Here is a 16567-nt window from a genome sequence, read left to right on the forward strand (position 1 = left end):
CATCCCTCTCCAACGCATTGTCCGGTCCAATCCATTTCTGAAGAGTTGGCTTTGGGAATGGTTCCTGTCCTGGGCCAACAGAAGGTCTGGCGGCCATGACCACCGGGGTCCTTCCAGTCTCAGTCAGACCATTAAGTCTGGTTTTATGAGAATTTGGGGTCTGCATCCCACTGCTCTCCTGCACCCTCAGGGGTTCTCTGCTGTGTTCCCTGTCAGGGCAGTCATCGGTTGTAGCCAGGCACCATCTAGTTCTTCTGATCTCAGGATGTTGTAGTCGCTGGTTCAAGTGGCCCTTTCTATCTCTTGGGCTCATAATTGCCACGTGTCCTTGATGTTCTTCATTCTCCTTTGATCCAGGTGGGTTGAGAACAATTGATGCATCTTAGATGGCTGCTTGCTAGCATTTAAGACCCCAGACGGCACTCTTCAAAGTGGAATGCAGAATGTTTTGTTAATAGATTTTATTATGCCATTTGACTTAGATGTCCCCTGAAATCATGGTCTCCAGACCCCTGTCCCTGCTACGCTGGCCTTCAAACCATTCAGTTTATTCAGGAAACTTCTTTGCTTTTGGTTTAGTCCTATTGTGCTGACCTCACCTGTACTGTGTACTGTGTTTCCCTTCACCTAAAGTAGTTCTTATCTACTATCTAATTAGTGAATACCCCTCTCCCACCCTTCCTCCCTCCCCCCTCTCGTAACCACAAAAGAATGTTTTCTTCTCAGTTTAAACTATTTCTCAAGTTCTTATAATTGTGGTCTTATACAATATTGTCCTTTTGCAACTGACTAATTTCACTCAGCATAATGCCTTCCAGGCTTCTCCATGTTATGAAATGTTTCACAGATTCCTCACTGTTCTTTATCGATGTGGAACCATAATTTATTTATCCATTCACCCATTGATAGGCATCTTGGTTGCTTCCATCTTTTTGCTATTGCAAACAGTGCTGCAATAAACATGGGTGTGCATATATCTGTTTGTGTAAAGGCTCTTATTTCACTAGGATATATTCCAAGGAGTGGGATTGCTGGATCGTATGGTAGTTCTATTTCTAGCTTTTTAAGGAAGCACCAAATCGATTTCCAAAGTAGTTGTACCATTTGGCATTTCCACCAGCAGTGTAGAAGTGTTCCAATCTCTCCACAGCCTCTCTAACAGCTATGATTTTGTGTTTTTTGGATTAATACAAGCCTTGTTGGAGTGAGATGAAATCTCATTGTAATTTTGATCTGCATTTCTCTAATGGCTAATGATCATGAACATTTCCTCGTATATCTGTTAGCTACCTGAATGTCTTCTTTAGCAAAGTGTCTATTTATATCTTTTGCACATTTTTTAATTGAGTTATTTGTCTTTTTGCAGTTGAGTTTTTGCAGTATCATGTAGATTTTAGAGATCAGGCGCTGATCAGAAATGTCGTAGGTAAAAACTTTTTCCCAGTCTGTAGGTAGTCTTTTTACTCTTTTGGTGAAGTCTTTGGATGAGCATAGGTGTTTGATTTTTAGGAGCTGCAAGTTATCTAGTTTTTCTTCTACATTCTTTATAATGTTTTCTATACTGGGTATATTGTTTATGCCATGTATTAGGGCTCCTAACATTGTCCCTATTTTTTCTTCCGTGATCTTTATCATTTTAGATTTTATATTTAGGTCTTTGATCCATTTTGAGTTAGTTTTTATACATGGAGTGAGGTAAGGGTCTTGTTTCATTTTTTTGCAGATGGATATCCAGTTATTCCAGCACTATTTTTTTTAAAAGACTGTCTTTTCCCCATGTAACTGTTTTGGGGTCTTTGTCAAATATCAGCTGCTCATATGTGGACTGATTTATGTCTGGATTCTGAATTCTGTTCCATTGGTCCATGTATCTGTTGTTGTACCAGTACCAGGCTGTTTTGACTACTGTGGCGGTATAACAGGTTCTAAAATCACGTAAAGTAAGGCCTCCCACTTTATTCTTCTTTTTCAGTAATGCCTTATTTATCCGGGGCCTCTTTCCCTTCCATATGAAGTGGGTGATTTGTTTCTCCATCTCATTAAAGAATGTCATTGGGAATTGGATCGGAATTGCATTAAATGTATAGATCGCTTTTGGTAGAATAGACATTTTTATAATGTTAAGCCTTCCTATCCATGAGCAAGGTATGTTCTTCCACTTACGTAAGTCTCTTTTGGTTTCTTGCAGAAGTGTACTGTAGTTTTCTTGTATAAGTCTTACATCTCTGCTAAGATTTATTCCTAAGTATTTTATCTTCATGGGGGCTACTGTAAATGGCATTGATTTGGTGATTTCCTCTTCGATGTTTTTTTTGTTGGTGTTGAGGAATCAAACTGATTTTTGTATGTTTATCTTGTATCCCGATACTCCGCTGAACTATTAGTTTCAGTAGTTTTCTAGAGGATTCCTTAGGGTTTTCTGTGTATAAGATCATGTCATCTGCAAATAGAGATACTTTGACTTCTTCCTTGCCAATCTGGATGCCCTTTATTTCTTTATCTAGCCTAATTGCTCTGGCTAGGACTTCCAGGACAATGTTGAATAAGAGTGGTGATGAAGGGCATCCTTGTCTGGTTCCCAGTCTCAATGGGAATGTTTTCAGGCCCTCTCCATTTAGGGTGATGTTGGCTGTTGGCTTTGTATAAATGCCCTTTAGCAATGTACTTTTTATAAATTATGGGCAGCAGAAGCAGTGGTTTAAGAGACACTCTCAGAAATCTCAGCTCCAGGTAGTTTTTATGCCTTCACTCCTTGGCCCAACATCTGATGTTGCCAGATTCTATGTTGGACAAAGAACTTGACCTCATTGCTTGCTCTGTGACATGCCTTCACAAAGACCCATTAAGCCTGCCTGCTAGCTGCCTTACCTTATCCTTGCATTTGGCTTCTTGAGACCCAGACATAGGCCTTGAGGCATGGACCACTTTGCCACTCCTACTTTGTAGATCTGGAGGAGGCACTGGTACAAGAAAACAGTTTTTTCATCAAACTTGTCTGAATTGGCTGCATTGACAAATTCGAGGAGAAGAAACAACAGAAAGTTAGAAGTCAGGAAGAGACTGAGGCCCAGATGCTGGCTGTTGGTCCGATTACCCTTGGTAATGTTTGAGACAGTGGACAAATGAATATAACCTCTCCTTTGTACCTTCATTTGTATAATACAGGAGTTAAACTATATAAGTTGTTCTTAGTATTTTTAATTATGAAGAATCCTTTTTATTATCAAAGAATTTCACAAACTGCCGTGATAGCAATGCGTATGTAATGTATATGTGAATTGAATACTTACTTGATGACAGTAAGACTACAAAATGAATACATTCTTTAATAATTACAGCAGTATCTGTATAGTTTGAGAAAAAAATACTAGTCCTTTGTATATTCATTTGGTCATTTATTCACCCACTATTTACTAAGCATCTACGATGTGGCAGGATCCTTGCTAAGTGGCAGGGGTACAAAGACAAATGAACCATGGTCTGTACTTTCAAAGTCTCATTGTCTGGTAGGGGAGACAGATAAAGTTAATAGGTAGCTGTAGGGTGATGGGTATTGTGGTAGGGGAAGTACAGTGTCCTCCGGCAGCTCAAAGAAGGAGCACCCAGTGCAGCCTGAGGTCTTCAGAGAAGGGTTTCTGGATAAGGTCATATCTAAACTAAGACACAGAGTACACAAAATATCGGTAGGTGTTAGTTATGCAAATAAAAAAGAAAATAGAGGGAGAAAAAATACATTTCAGGCTCTGGAGACAACAAGGCATATTTATCCTGCCTGCAAACCAAGCTGGTGCAAATATATTCCTGTGACAGCACCCTTCTTCAGGGGTGTGTGACACATAGGATGGGAATTGCTGGACTAAATATATACAAAGATTCCTCCCAACTCCTAAAATTGATGGTTTTGAATCTGTAGCAGTTATTTTTACGTGATTAATCTCTACCACAGCCTTTAGTATGGATTGCACCTCAACGTAAAGAAGACAAAAATCCTCACAACTGGACCAACGAGCAACATCATGATAAACGGAGAAAAGACTGAAGTTGTCAAGGATTTCATTTTACTTGGATCCACAATCAACAGCCGTGGAAGCAGCAGTCAAGAAATCAAACGATGCATTGCATTGGGTAAATCTGCTGCAACGGACCTCTTTAAAGTGATGAAAAGCAAAGATATCACCTTGAAGACTAAGGCGCGCCTGACCCAAGCCATGGTGTTTTCAATCACATCATATGCATGTGGAAGCTAAACAGTGTATAAGGAAGACCAAAGAAGAACTGACATCTTCGAATCGTGATGTTAGGGAAGAGTATTGAATATACCATGGGCTGCCAAAAGAACGAACATATCTATCTTGGAGGAATTGCAACCAGAATGCTCCTTAGAAGCAAAGATGGCAAGACTGTGTCTTACATACTTTGGACATGTTGTCAGGAGGGATCAGTCCCTGGAGAAGAACATGCTTGGCAGAGTACAGGGTCAGCGGAAAAGAAGAAGACCCTCAGTGAGGTAGATTGACACAGTGGCTACAACAATGAGCTCAATGGTGCAGGACCGGGCAGTGTTTCGTTCTGTTGTGCATAGGGTCGCTATGAGTTGGAACCGACTTGACATCACCTAACAACAGTCCCTATTTATTTAGAAAAAAGAAATACAAAGAAGCCAAAGGGCCACACTCAATAATTCTAGACAAATGGGCTTTCAATGATGTCACACTTCCATTGTTTAATCAAATTACGGAGACTTTGAGAACTATACCTGGCTAGGCCCTCTTGAAATTGTTCCGAATATATGAGAATCTTCAGGGGTGCTCTAAAGTTGTTTTTGTCAACCTTCTGGGTCCTTGTCAATTGTCCTTAGGATTCGTGGCTTTGCTGTGCATAGATGTTTTGTGTTTATGTCTACCACTGCTACCAGTACTCCAACCAGGTAGCAAAGACCCTATGAGATGTGCTCCCCCTACCCCCCATGTCTCTGTGTTCCACTGCACAGCTGATACATGGCTGGAACGTCTGAGCAGGACCGGTTACATAATTTGAGGAGCTCAATGCATAAGAAATTATGGCCATTTTGTTAAAAAATTAGTAAGAAATTTAAAATGGTGACTGCACCACAGTAAGCTCAAGTTGAGGACCGTTCTAAATGTGGAGCCCTGTGCGATGCTGCATGTGCAGAAAGCTGGCTTTGCTTTTCAGAACACTTTACTGAAAGGTTGGTGATCATGGAAGGGAAATACAACATAGAAGATACTTTACCCCCGCCACCACTACTGCATGTGGCTGCTCTTAGAGCCATGGGGTCAAATCTATAATCGGAAATTAGTAAAAGACAGCTTTCTGCCTAGCTCTTGGCTTGCTTCTTATGTGGCCAGGATCTAGCTAACTGCCACTCCCTGCCACAACCAACAAACACTCTCTGAGCATATTTACCCAATAGGATCCAGGTCAAGCTCCAACTCCTTCCATGCCCAGAGAGAGAAAAAGTTTTCCCATTCTTCCAAAAGATGACCAATTCCCATGTTCCTATTTCCTCTGCCAAGCTCTGGAATGTTTGAGGATGATTGCTAATCGGAACATCAACTCTTCTGAGCCACCATCTCTTACACCCTCTTGAGTGTAGCATTATCAAGAATTTTACTCTTTAAAGATCTCTAGGTGGTGCAAACGGTTTGTGCTTGACTACTAACCTAATGGAACCCTGGTGGTGCAGTGGATAAGAGCTGAGCCGCTAACCAAAAGGTTGGCAGTTCAAATCCACCAGCTGTTCTTTGGAAACCCTATGCATCAGTTCTTCTCTCTCCTTTAGGGTCTCTATGAGTCAGAATCAACTCGATGGCAACGAGCTCGGTTTTTTTTTAACCTGAAAGTTGGTGGTTTGAAACCACCCACTGGTGCCTGGGAAGAAAGACCTACAAATCTGCTTCTGTAAAGATTAATAAAAAAAGAAGCCATTGCTATTGAGTTGATTCGGACTCACAGGGACCTCATAACATGGAAGAGAACTTCCCCATAGGTTTCCAAGGCTGTAATCTCTATGAAAGCAGACTGCCACATCTTTTTCCCAAAGAGCAGCTGGTGGATTCAAATGGCCAACCTTTGGTTAGCAGCCTTAGTAGGCGAGCACTTAACCACTGCACCACCAGGGCTCCTTCCGGTAAAGATTACAACCAAGAAAACCCTATGGAACGATTCTTCTCTGTAACACATGGGGTCACCATGAGTTAGAATTGACTCCATGGCAATGGGTCTGATTTTTTTTTTCTTTAACCCAAAAGGTAGTTATATCAGAAGGCGATTTATTCAATAGCATTGCATTCCCAAAGTCTGCATCTTTTGGTTTCAAACAACAAAGTACAATGTGTAGAATATTTCTGATTCAGTCCAGTTTGAGCCACATAAACTTACTGTGGTTCTCGTTTCATAAGAGAATTATGCACTAGGTAAAGATCATGCCTGCACATCTTCCCTTTAGTTCTCTAGGTCTCAGCTAAAGCTATCTGGTGAGAAATTGCTAAACAAGAACACTTCTACATCTCCAACTGAACAAGCAACATTTCAAGCACCAAACCAAAAAACCAAACCCATTGCTGTTGAGTCAATTCCGACTCAAAGCGACCCTATAGGTCAGAGTAAAACTGCCCCATAGGGTTTCCAAGGAGCAGCTGGTAGATTTGAACTGCCGACCTTTTGGTTAGCAGCTGAACTCTTAACCATTATGCCACCAGGGTCTCCAATTCAAGCACAATATAGTCTAAATGCATAGAAAGCTGCTACCTGCCACCCTAAAAGCAATAAAGTCTGCAGATATAGCCCTGGCTCAATCATATATGAGAATTTACATTACCAGAGAGAGCATTTACTTCTGAGTCTAAAACATCTACAATTCAGATTACTTTATACTTTTCTCCAAGAAAAACAGATGCTTTTTGTTCGTGTAATAAGGGGCCATTGAGGGGATGTACCCCCAAAACACAAGAGCAGTCAGTCCCAAAGATGATTTAAGTACTTACCACCTGAGAGAAAGAAAATGGCTTGCAGCTTTTACATGACAGCTTTTTCCTCTTGTGCCCATCACAGTTTCTAAAACCTCAGAGCCAATTTTCAGTTAGAGTTACCCTGTTTCAAGAGAAAAAGAAATAGAAGTTACTCATAATTCTGCCACCCCTAAAGACTTTTGGAGTGGGTTTATTTAGCCTGTTGTCTTTATTTTTTAAAGTGTTCTTTTAAATTGCACAAGAAAAACCACAAATCTTTAACAAAAAATAGAGTAAAAAGTGAAAGGCCCTATTGAAGTCTCCTCCTCCCCTCACACTCCCTCCCTAGAGGTTTGAATCCTCTTTGATCTTATTTTATGTAGTTATATATATAAGTATGTGTGCCTGCATGTAACTGTGAGATAAAAATAAAAGAAACAAAACAAACCCATTGCCATCGAGTCAATTCCCACTGATAGCGACCCTATAGGACAGAGTAGAAGTGCTCCATAGGGTTTCCAAGGCTGTCATCTTTAGGGAAGCAGATCGACACATCTTTCTCCTGTGGAGTGGTTGGTGGGTTCAAACTGCCAACCTTTTGCTTAGCATCCAAGTGCTTAACCACTGCACCACCAGAGCTCCTTCAACTGTAGGATAATACGTAGGATCTGAATGCTCAGTCAGAGGAAATAATAGACATATGTTGTTAGGTGCCTTCCGTTGCAGCCCCATGTGACGGAGTAGCACTTCCCCATAGGGTTTTCTAGGCTATGATCTTTACGAGAGCAGATCACGAGGTCTTTCTCCTGTGCAGCTTCTGGGTGAGTTCGAACCACCAACCTTTCAGTTAGCAGGCCAGAGCTTAACTGTTGCATCACCAGGGCACTTAAGGACAACTCATTAACAACCTGTGTTATGCAGATGACACAATCTTGCTTGCTGAAAGTGAAGAGGACTTGAAGCACTTACTGATAAAGATCAAAGAGCACAGCCTTCAGTATGGATTACACCTCAACATAAAACAAAAATCTTCACAACTGGACCAAAAGGCAACATCATGATAAACGGAGAAAAGATTGAGGTTGTCAAGGGTTTCATTTTACTTGGATTCACAATCAACACCCATGGAAGCAAAAAAAAAAAAAAACCAAATCCATTGCCATCGAGTAAATTCTGACTCATAGCGGTCCATGGAAGCAGCAGTTGTGAAATCAAAAGATGCGTAGCATTGGGCGAATCTGCTGCAAGAGACCTCTTTAAAGTGTTGAAAAGTAATGATGTCACCTTGAGGACTAAGGTGACCCTGACCCAAGCCATGGTTTTTTTCAGTCGCCCTATATGCATGTGAAAGCTGGGCAACAGATGAAGAAGACTGAAGAAGAATTGAAGCCTTTGAATTTTGGTGTCGGCAAAGAATATTGAATATACTGTGGACTGCCAAAAGAACAAACAAATCTGTCTTGGAAGAAGTACAACCAGAATGCTCTGTGGAAGCAAGGATGTCGAGACTGTATCTCACATACTTTGGACATGGTAACAGGAGGAACCAGTCCCTAGAGAAGGATGTCACGCTTGACAAAGTAGAGGGTCAGCTGAAAAGAGGAAGACCCTCAATGAGATGGATTTACACAGTGGCTGCAACAATGGGCTCAAGCATAGCAACAATTCTGAGGCTGGCACAGGAGACCGAGCAGTGTTTCGTTCTCTTGTGCATGGGATTGCTATGAGCCGGATCCGACTCCATGGCACCTAACAACAACAACAACATGTATCTATATCTAGATCATCTATATATCTATATCTGTATCTATATAGTTTTCAGAGGTGTAAAAATATAGATAGCACCACATTTGCCAATTAACATTTGTCACGTATACAATTCAGTGAGATCAATTGTAACAGTTACGTTGTGCCACCACCACCAATGTCATTTGCCAAATTTTTCATCTCCATAAATAAAAACTCAACATTTCCTAAACAATAATTCTCCCATTCCCCCTCCCTTTGCACCCCTGGTAACTGCTATTGAACTCTGACCTCTATATATTTACCTATTATATGTACTTCATATTAGTGACATCATCTAACATTTGTCTTTTTGTGATTGACTTATTTCACTCAACCTGTTGTTTTCAAGGTTCGCTCATGTTGTGGCATTTTGCCAGATTTATTTTCTCTTTATGGCATAGCATATCATGGTACGCTTATCCATTCATCTCTTGATAGACAATTGAGTTGTTTACACCTTTTGGCTATTGTGAACAGTGCTGCAATGAACATTGGTGTACATATTTCTGTTTGCCTTGCTGCTTTCAAGTGAGAACATACGTTTTTTAAATTGTCCTAGACAATGGCAAATTTCCCTCTTAAACAGCATAACCAGTTCATATTATGGTGTATGAAATGCCTGTTGCTATGTATCCTTACCAACACTGGGTAGTATCAATTTTTTTTCAATTGTTCTCCCAATTGAATTTTCTACACCTGCGTGAGTACAATAACTATTTTTATGTAAGAGATCTAGTTGTGATATTTGGTAGGGCATGTCCCCCTTCTCTCTGCTTGGGTTTTCTCACCTGTAAAATGGGAGTAATAAGGGTTTCCTGTTCAGAGGGCTATTGTGGGAGTTAGACAGGTAGGTAGGAGTCAGAGCTTTTACAACTTTACAGGGTTCAGTAAGGAGTTGGGATTTTATTCTGAGTGCGCTAGGAATCCAAGGAAGGGTTTTAAGCATGAGAATGATGTGATTTATATCTACTTCAAAAAATCACTCTGGCTGGGAATGTTGCTGTTGATAAAATTCAAAAGAATCCCACATACTGGTTTGTTGGCCTCCCTCCTAAACTCTTTACAAAGTGAAGTCTCTTCTGGGATTGTCACAAAGAGAAATGGTAAGGGGTAGAGTTGCAAGATTCAGCAAATTCAAACACAGGATGTCCAGTTAAATTTGCCTTTCAGATAAACGAGTTATTTTTTAGTGTAAGTTGCCCCAAATATTGCATGTGGAACATTTATAATAAAAACATTATTCACTGTTTATCTGAAATTCAAAATTGAGAAGCGCCTTGTATTTCACCCAGCAGCTCTCACAGGGAAGTGGTTCCTGTGGAAGCTCTCGTGTTCCTTTTTCTTCCCCATTTAAATACAGATCCCATCATCTCTTTCTCCTCTGAATTCTCAGAGCCTTATGTCTGTCTCCTTCTTGGTAAACTCCTTGAGGCCAGGGTTCATGTCTGATTCACTCACTGCTCTGATGAATATGAAACCTGCTTGTAGTAGTGACTTGGTAAATATTTGTTGGGTGAAAAGTAGAGATCTACAGAAATGAGAGGCAGGGATGAGTTGAACAGCACTATTTCATTCTTTTGGTTTCCCTTCTGTATTTCTGGGTCAGAGTAATCTGCAGCAAGTCTCCTGATGGATGATTCTAATTAGAGCATTTGGTGATTTATAGAACTTGGGATATTAGAAGGAACTGGTCCCAGTTGATTAAACTTCCAGCCGATGGATGACACATATTAGTTTAAGAGCTCCATTAGTGAGGCCTCTCAGGCTGTGTGGGCTGCTCCCTTCTATACAGCAGCACTGTCTACTCCCTGGACACCCCATTCTATATCTTTTTTTTTCTTCCCAGAAGGAGACAAGATAAGTCTTTTGAGTATTAGAAAGTCCAGCCTCTCAGTTCCTCACAGTTATTTGTCAACTTTTATTATTTTTTTTCTAAAGTGGAAAAAGGAAACTGGCTGGCCTTTTCCATGTCTTTTGTGAGATGCTAAATGGTCAATCAGTGGGTTCTTTTTTCAGGTGGAGTCAGAAAGCCAATTCTAATAACAGTGGCTGAACCATATTGGTAGAGGACAGAGTGAAGGTGATTTCCTCTCTGGGAAAAATAGATCATGCAAAATTGCTTGCCTTTGAACTTAGAGTCAGGGAAGAATGAGGCTGGGTCATATTGACTTCTCTGCCACCTCTGTATACCATAACACTTATTCCGCAGCATGGTATTACATGACATATTTATATATACATATATATATACACATATGTGTGTGTGTGTGTGTGTGTATGTATATATACATAAAAAACACGGAATCCCTGGTGGTGTAGTGGTTAAGAGTTACAGCTGCAAACCAAAACATTGACAGTTTGAATCCACCAGGTACTCCTTGGAAACCCCATGGGGCAGTTCTACTCTGTCCTATATACAGGGTCACTGTGAGTTGGAATTGACTCGATGGCAGTGGGTTTGGTTTTTTGGTATATGTGTGTGTATGTATATATATATTTATAAAATGAAATCCACTGGAAATAAACTTTAAAGGCTGTCTTTTAGGGGAAAAAATATGATACATGAAGCCTGAGAAATGTATGTAGAAGGAGGAGGAAAATCAAAGGTTGAAGAAGGAGGGGTGAGGATGTATGGGTCAATACCAGCACCCAGAATTCCATCTCCATCTCCTTAGTTCTTCCATGAATTTTGGAACTCACCCTTCAGGATGGAGTGCCTCTCTTTGGGATAAGCAGCTTGTAATTAATTTGAGACTGCCGGCAGCTAAATGTATCTTGAAAGCTGAAGTGCTTGATGTTTGAGGTGATGTCTTGACACACACGTGCAGAAGGCATTCTATCTTTACTTTATGGAAATCACCAATTACTCTGGTTATTTTGGTCCTGGTATTTTTAGATTTCTACTTTGATGTCACCTTGGTTTTCCTGGTTTAGTTCTGCTCTATTTTTAGCTCTTGGATTGTATTCGCAACATCTGAAAAAGAGAGTAAGTCCCTTATTTGAAGCAGCACAAACTAAATACTATGGAGTTTACTCTGAGTTTAGGTCCTCAATTGTTATAGCCAGGAATGTAGGTGGATAGGTAGCTCTCTCTCTGTTTTGTGGGGAACTGATAAAATACCTTGATTGCCTACTTTCGTCCCCTCTTCAATATGAGCATTGACATCCGACCTGCATATGTAAACCTCAAAAGACACTGTTTCTAGGCAATGAGACATCCCAAGTGTAGAACTTATCAGGTGTGATTGTCCCTCTTTTGATGATCTGAGTAGACAGCAACTCAGAGAGGAGCTGATAAGAAGGAGAAGGAGTCGCTGGGTAGTACAAACGGTTAAGCATTTGTCTATTAGCTGAAAGGTTGGCAGTGCGAACCCTCCCAGAGATGCCTCAGAAGATAGGCCTAGTGATCTGCTTCTTAGAGGTCATGGCCTTGAAAACCCTATGGAGCAGTTCTACTCTACACACATGGGGTCGCCACGAGTTGGAATTGACTTGACAACAGCTAACAAGAGCAACAAGTAAGGAGAAAGCAAATCTCACAGAAATGCCTGGAGAAATTGACCACTCCACTATCATAGTAGGGGTGTTTTATACATCTGTCCAGTAATTGATAGATCAAGCATATAAAACTAAGGAAAGATATAGAAGATTTGAATAACACAACTAACCAGCTTGATCTAGTGGACATATGTAATTAGAATACTGTTTTCACCTAGTAGAGAACAGAGATTCTTTTTAAGCACACAAAAAAGTACACAGAAAGCTGATCATATAAAAAATACTATGCCCTAAAACAAATTTTAACAAATTTCTAAGAATCAATATTATAGAGTATGTTTTGTAACCAAAATACATCTAAGTAAGAAATAAGTAATAAAAAAATGTAACCAACCCCTATATATTTGGAAATTTAAAAGCACACTGCTGTTTAACTCAGGGGTCAAAGAAAAAATCGTACAAGTCAGGATGCATCTAGAATCCAGTAATAAAGAAAATTCTGTATATCAATGCATAATGAGGGATTACAGATAAAGTAATATTCAAAAGGAAATATATAGTGTTAAATGATTATATTAAGAATGGAAAAGGCTGAAAATTATGAAGTTAAATATCCAACTTAAGAATTTTCAAAAAGAACAATAGAATAACAATAAAGATAGTGTATATGTAGAAAAATAATAAATGTAAGAGCAAAAATTAAAAAGTTAAGATTCCACATAAAGCAACAAGTCTCAGTAACTTGTTGAATGTTAGAATCACTTTGGGAGTTTTCAAAAATACAGATGTTCAGGCCTCATACCAGACCAATTAAATCAGAGCCTCTGGGGATGTGAGTTTAAAAAAAAAAAAAGTCCTAAGTTGATTCTAATATGTAGAAAGAGTTGAGAACCATTGATAATAGATCAGCAGAGACAAAATACAGTATTTTAAACAAGACTGAAAATATTGGCAAATCTTTGGCAATACTGATCTAGAACAAAGAACAAAGACAGAAGGCCCAAATAAATAGTACAAATGAAGATGGGTAAAATAACAGATTTAGTAGATATTAAAATGAAAAATAAATAATAGTATGAACAACTTTATGACAATGAATTTAAAATATAGATGAAAGGTGAAATCGTCTATACAAATAGAACTTATCGAAACAGACTTAGGTAGAAATAGAAATTCTGAATCATTAGCTTAAAATCTTTGCAAGAAGAATGTACCATACCTATTTGGTTTAGAGTCGAATTCTATAAAATATTTAAGCAACATATAACTCCAATCTCATACAGAAAAGAGAAAAATAGGGAACGCCCCAAACTTGTTTTGTGGAGCTCCTAATAACTTTATCAAAACAAAGATAAGGTTGAGATGAGTAAGGAAAATTACAGCTCGTGTCATTTTTTAGCATAGATACAAAAATCAACAAAACATTAGCAAGCTGAATCAAGCAATGTAAAACAAGGATAATGCACCATAACTATTTTTTTTTCTAGGAGTGTAAAGTTAGGTCAACATTAGAAACTCTTAATGCAGTTCACCACTCTCAGTTTAAGACATTAAAGCCATATAAGTGACCATCTAAATACATGCAGGAAAGAATTAGATTAAATTTAATATCCATTCATAATAAAAATTAAAAAACTCTTATCAAACTAAAATTATAAGCACAGTTCCTTCACCCGATGAGTATCTGTAAAACAGCTTTAGCAAAACTCAATCATGATCCACTAGGAGCATTCTTTTTAAAATCAGTAACGAGACAACAGATGCTCATGATCTCTACTTTTATTCAGTTATATAGATATTCTTAGCCAATGCAATAAGACATGAAAATAAATTTGTATGAATTGTAAAGATAAAAATAAAAATGTTATGTTTTGCAGGTAAAATGTTCATCCATTTATGCAATAGGAAGAATATATTATTAAGCAATCTATGAATTAGTAAGAATTTAGCCAGGTTGCTGGATACAGGCCAATATATAAAAATCTAGACACCAGCATTTCCAGACACCAGCAAACAAAAAAAAAAAAAAAAAAGAGAATGTTATTAATTAAAATAAAGCTACCATTTATAATGGTGATAAAGCCTTGGATTAAATCTAATAAAAGATGTATAGTATTTTTAACTATATTATTGGAAACCCTGGTGGTGTAGTGGTTAAGTGCTACAGCTGCTAACCCAAGGGTCAGCAGTTCAAATCCGCCAGGCGCTCCTTGGAAACTCTACGGGCAGTTCTACTCTGTCCTATAGGATCGCTATGAGTCAGAATCGACTTGATGGCACTGGGTTTGGGTAGTATTTTTCAGGAAAAACTGTAAAACTTGTGAGAGCTATTAAATTTAGAGATTTATTTGTTCATGGGTAGGAAAACTAAATTTTTTAAATATGCCAGTTCTTTCCAAATTGATCTGTAGGGCCCAGGCAACTCCAATAAAAATCTCAAAAAAGATTTTCATGGAACCTGAAAAGCTGAGTTTAAATTTATATGCAAGAACATGTTATCGAAGAAAGTATAATGAATATCTAAGGCACTCTTGAAGAAGAAGGAAAATAAATTGGGGATTGTATTTCTTCTCAGATATCACAACTTGTTATAAAAAAGTGTTTTAATTAGAACTTTATGGTATCAATATAGGTATAATCATGTAGAACAATGGAATAAAATAGAGAATCCAAAAATAAACTGAAGTACATGTGAAATCTTGATCTTTGGCACAGATGCTTTGTAGATTGCTGAGTAAAAGAGAAGCTATTCATTTAATGGTGCTGGAACATTTGAATATCTATATAGAAAAACTGCAATTAGATCCCTTCCATCATTCACAAAACAAGTCTACATGGATTAAAGACTTACATAGGAAAGGCAAATCTTTAAAATTTATGGAAGAATGTATAGAACTTTTTGTTCTTGTTTTTACTTTGGAGTAGGGAAGGATTTCTTATGTCACAAAAAGTGCAAACCATAAAGAAAAAGATTGATAAATTTGGCCAGATTAAAATAAGAACTTTTTGTTACCAAAAGTCACTTAAAAGTAAAAAGATAAACCAGAAGCAGGAAGATATTTGCAACGCATGTAACTGACAAAGAATTAGTGATCAGAAAATATAAATAATTACCCTAAATAAAAAGAAGAAGACATGGACTAAAGACATAGAAAGACATTTTACAGAAACAGGATTTCCCCTTTCCATGTGCCCTGCTGGTGCAAACTAACAGTCAAGATGTCCTGGTCTGCTCCAGCCAATGGTAAGCTTCTAACCAAGGGTAGGCTTGAGACCCAAGCTAGACCACTAGTCCGGTTCATTCCCAGGAACATTCTTATCATTATTAGTGCAAGGACGGAGGCATAAAATTCATTTCAAAGGGTGCCTCTCCAGTGACTAATGTCTCTACTGGAGGGGTTTAAGGGTGGCCATCAAGTTTGATTGGAAGGGCTTGATGCTGTGTTTGCATAGCATTTTACATAAGATTGAGATGACATTAATGGTCTACATAAAAGAAAGGGGCAGCTGATGGTCCCTCTGATGACATCCATTGGCCCACTCTGAAAAGACTGTTGGTTACATCCATTGGCCCACTCTGAAAAGACTGCTGGTTAGCTCCTGTTATCTTGATCCCTGGAATTAACTTGGTTCCTGGCCCCTTTGATCCTGATTTTTTTACTCTTTCTTCCATTTCATGATATAGCATGCCAATAAATTTCTTTTTTGTTTTGGTTTGGTTTCAGCTCCATCCTTATACTCAACATATGCATTTTGCTTTCTTTACATTAGCTATAAAGCCAATGTGGTACGGTATTATCTACTTCTGATTCTGTGATCTCAGAAGGCATAAAAATGCTCACGAAAGCATAGAAACATTCAATTGGCTTTTAGTGACCATTATGAATGGTGAAATTGAAGTGAGGTGGTTTGATCGTATTCTTCCTTTATTTTTGGTCATTGAAACCTCCTACACCACTGCTTGAGTCCCCCTGGGCAGTGCTAATGATTTGGGATAGCCTTTTAGTTAATTTAGTATAATTTTGCAGGTGCTGTAAGGAAAAACCAGCTGGCTTGAATAAAATTGCCCTCTAGAAGCCAGCTAGCCATGATATTATCAGCTTTTTGAGGGTTTTCAGAATAACAGATGAGATAATAGTAGGCTTTTAAAATCCCAGTTTAGATCCAATTTGCTGCATTTGACTCCAGTGATTTTGCAGAAGCTGTTATGTTTCACTTCTATGCCCTATGAATGTCCCCATCTTCTCCTCTCCCTCCATTTTCCTAGCAAATGAAATCTCTCTTCTAAGCACCACCCTGTACACACACAC

General features: G+C 38.7%; 1 long non-coding RNA gene across 2 annotated transcripts in view; it reads right to left on the reverse strand.

The window, feature by feature from the left end:
* The window catches only part of LOC126069175 (uncharacterized), a 131013-nt gene extending 123848 nt beyond the window's left edge, over positions 1 to 7165 (reverse strand). For both annotated transcript variants that reach the window (XR_007515864.1, XR_007515863.1), the window contains exon 1: positions 7008 to 7165. This is a non-coding gene — a long non-coding RNA (uncharacterized LOC126069175). The remainder of the gene's footprint in view (positions 1 to 7007) is intronic.
* Between the last annotated feature and the right edge of the window lie 9402 nt (positions 7166 to 16567).

This window comes from Elephas maximus, chromosome X (genome assembly GCF_024166365.1).
Source record: "Elephas maximus indicus isolate mEleMax1 chromosome X, mEleMax1 primary haplotype, whole genome shotgun sequence".
NCBI lineage: Eukaryota > Metazoa > Chordata > Mammalia > Proboscidea > Elephantidae > Elephas > Elephas maximus.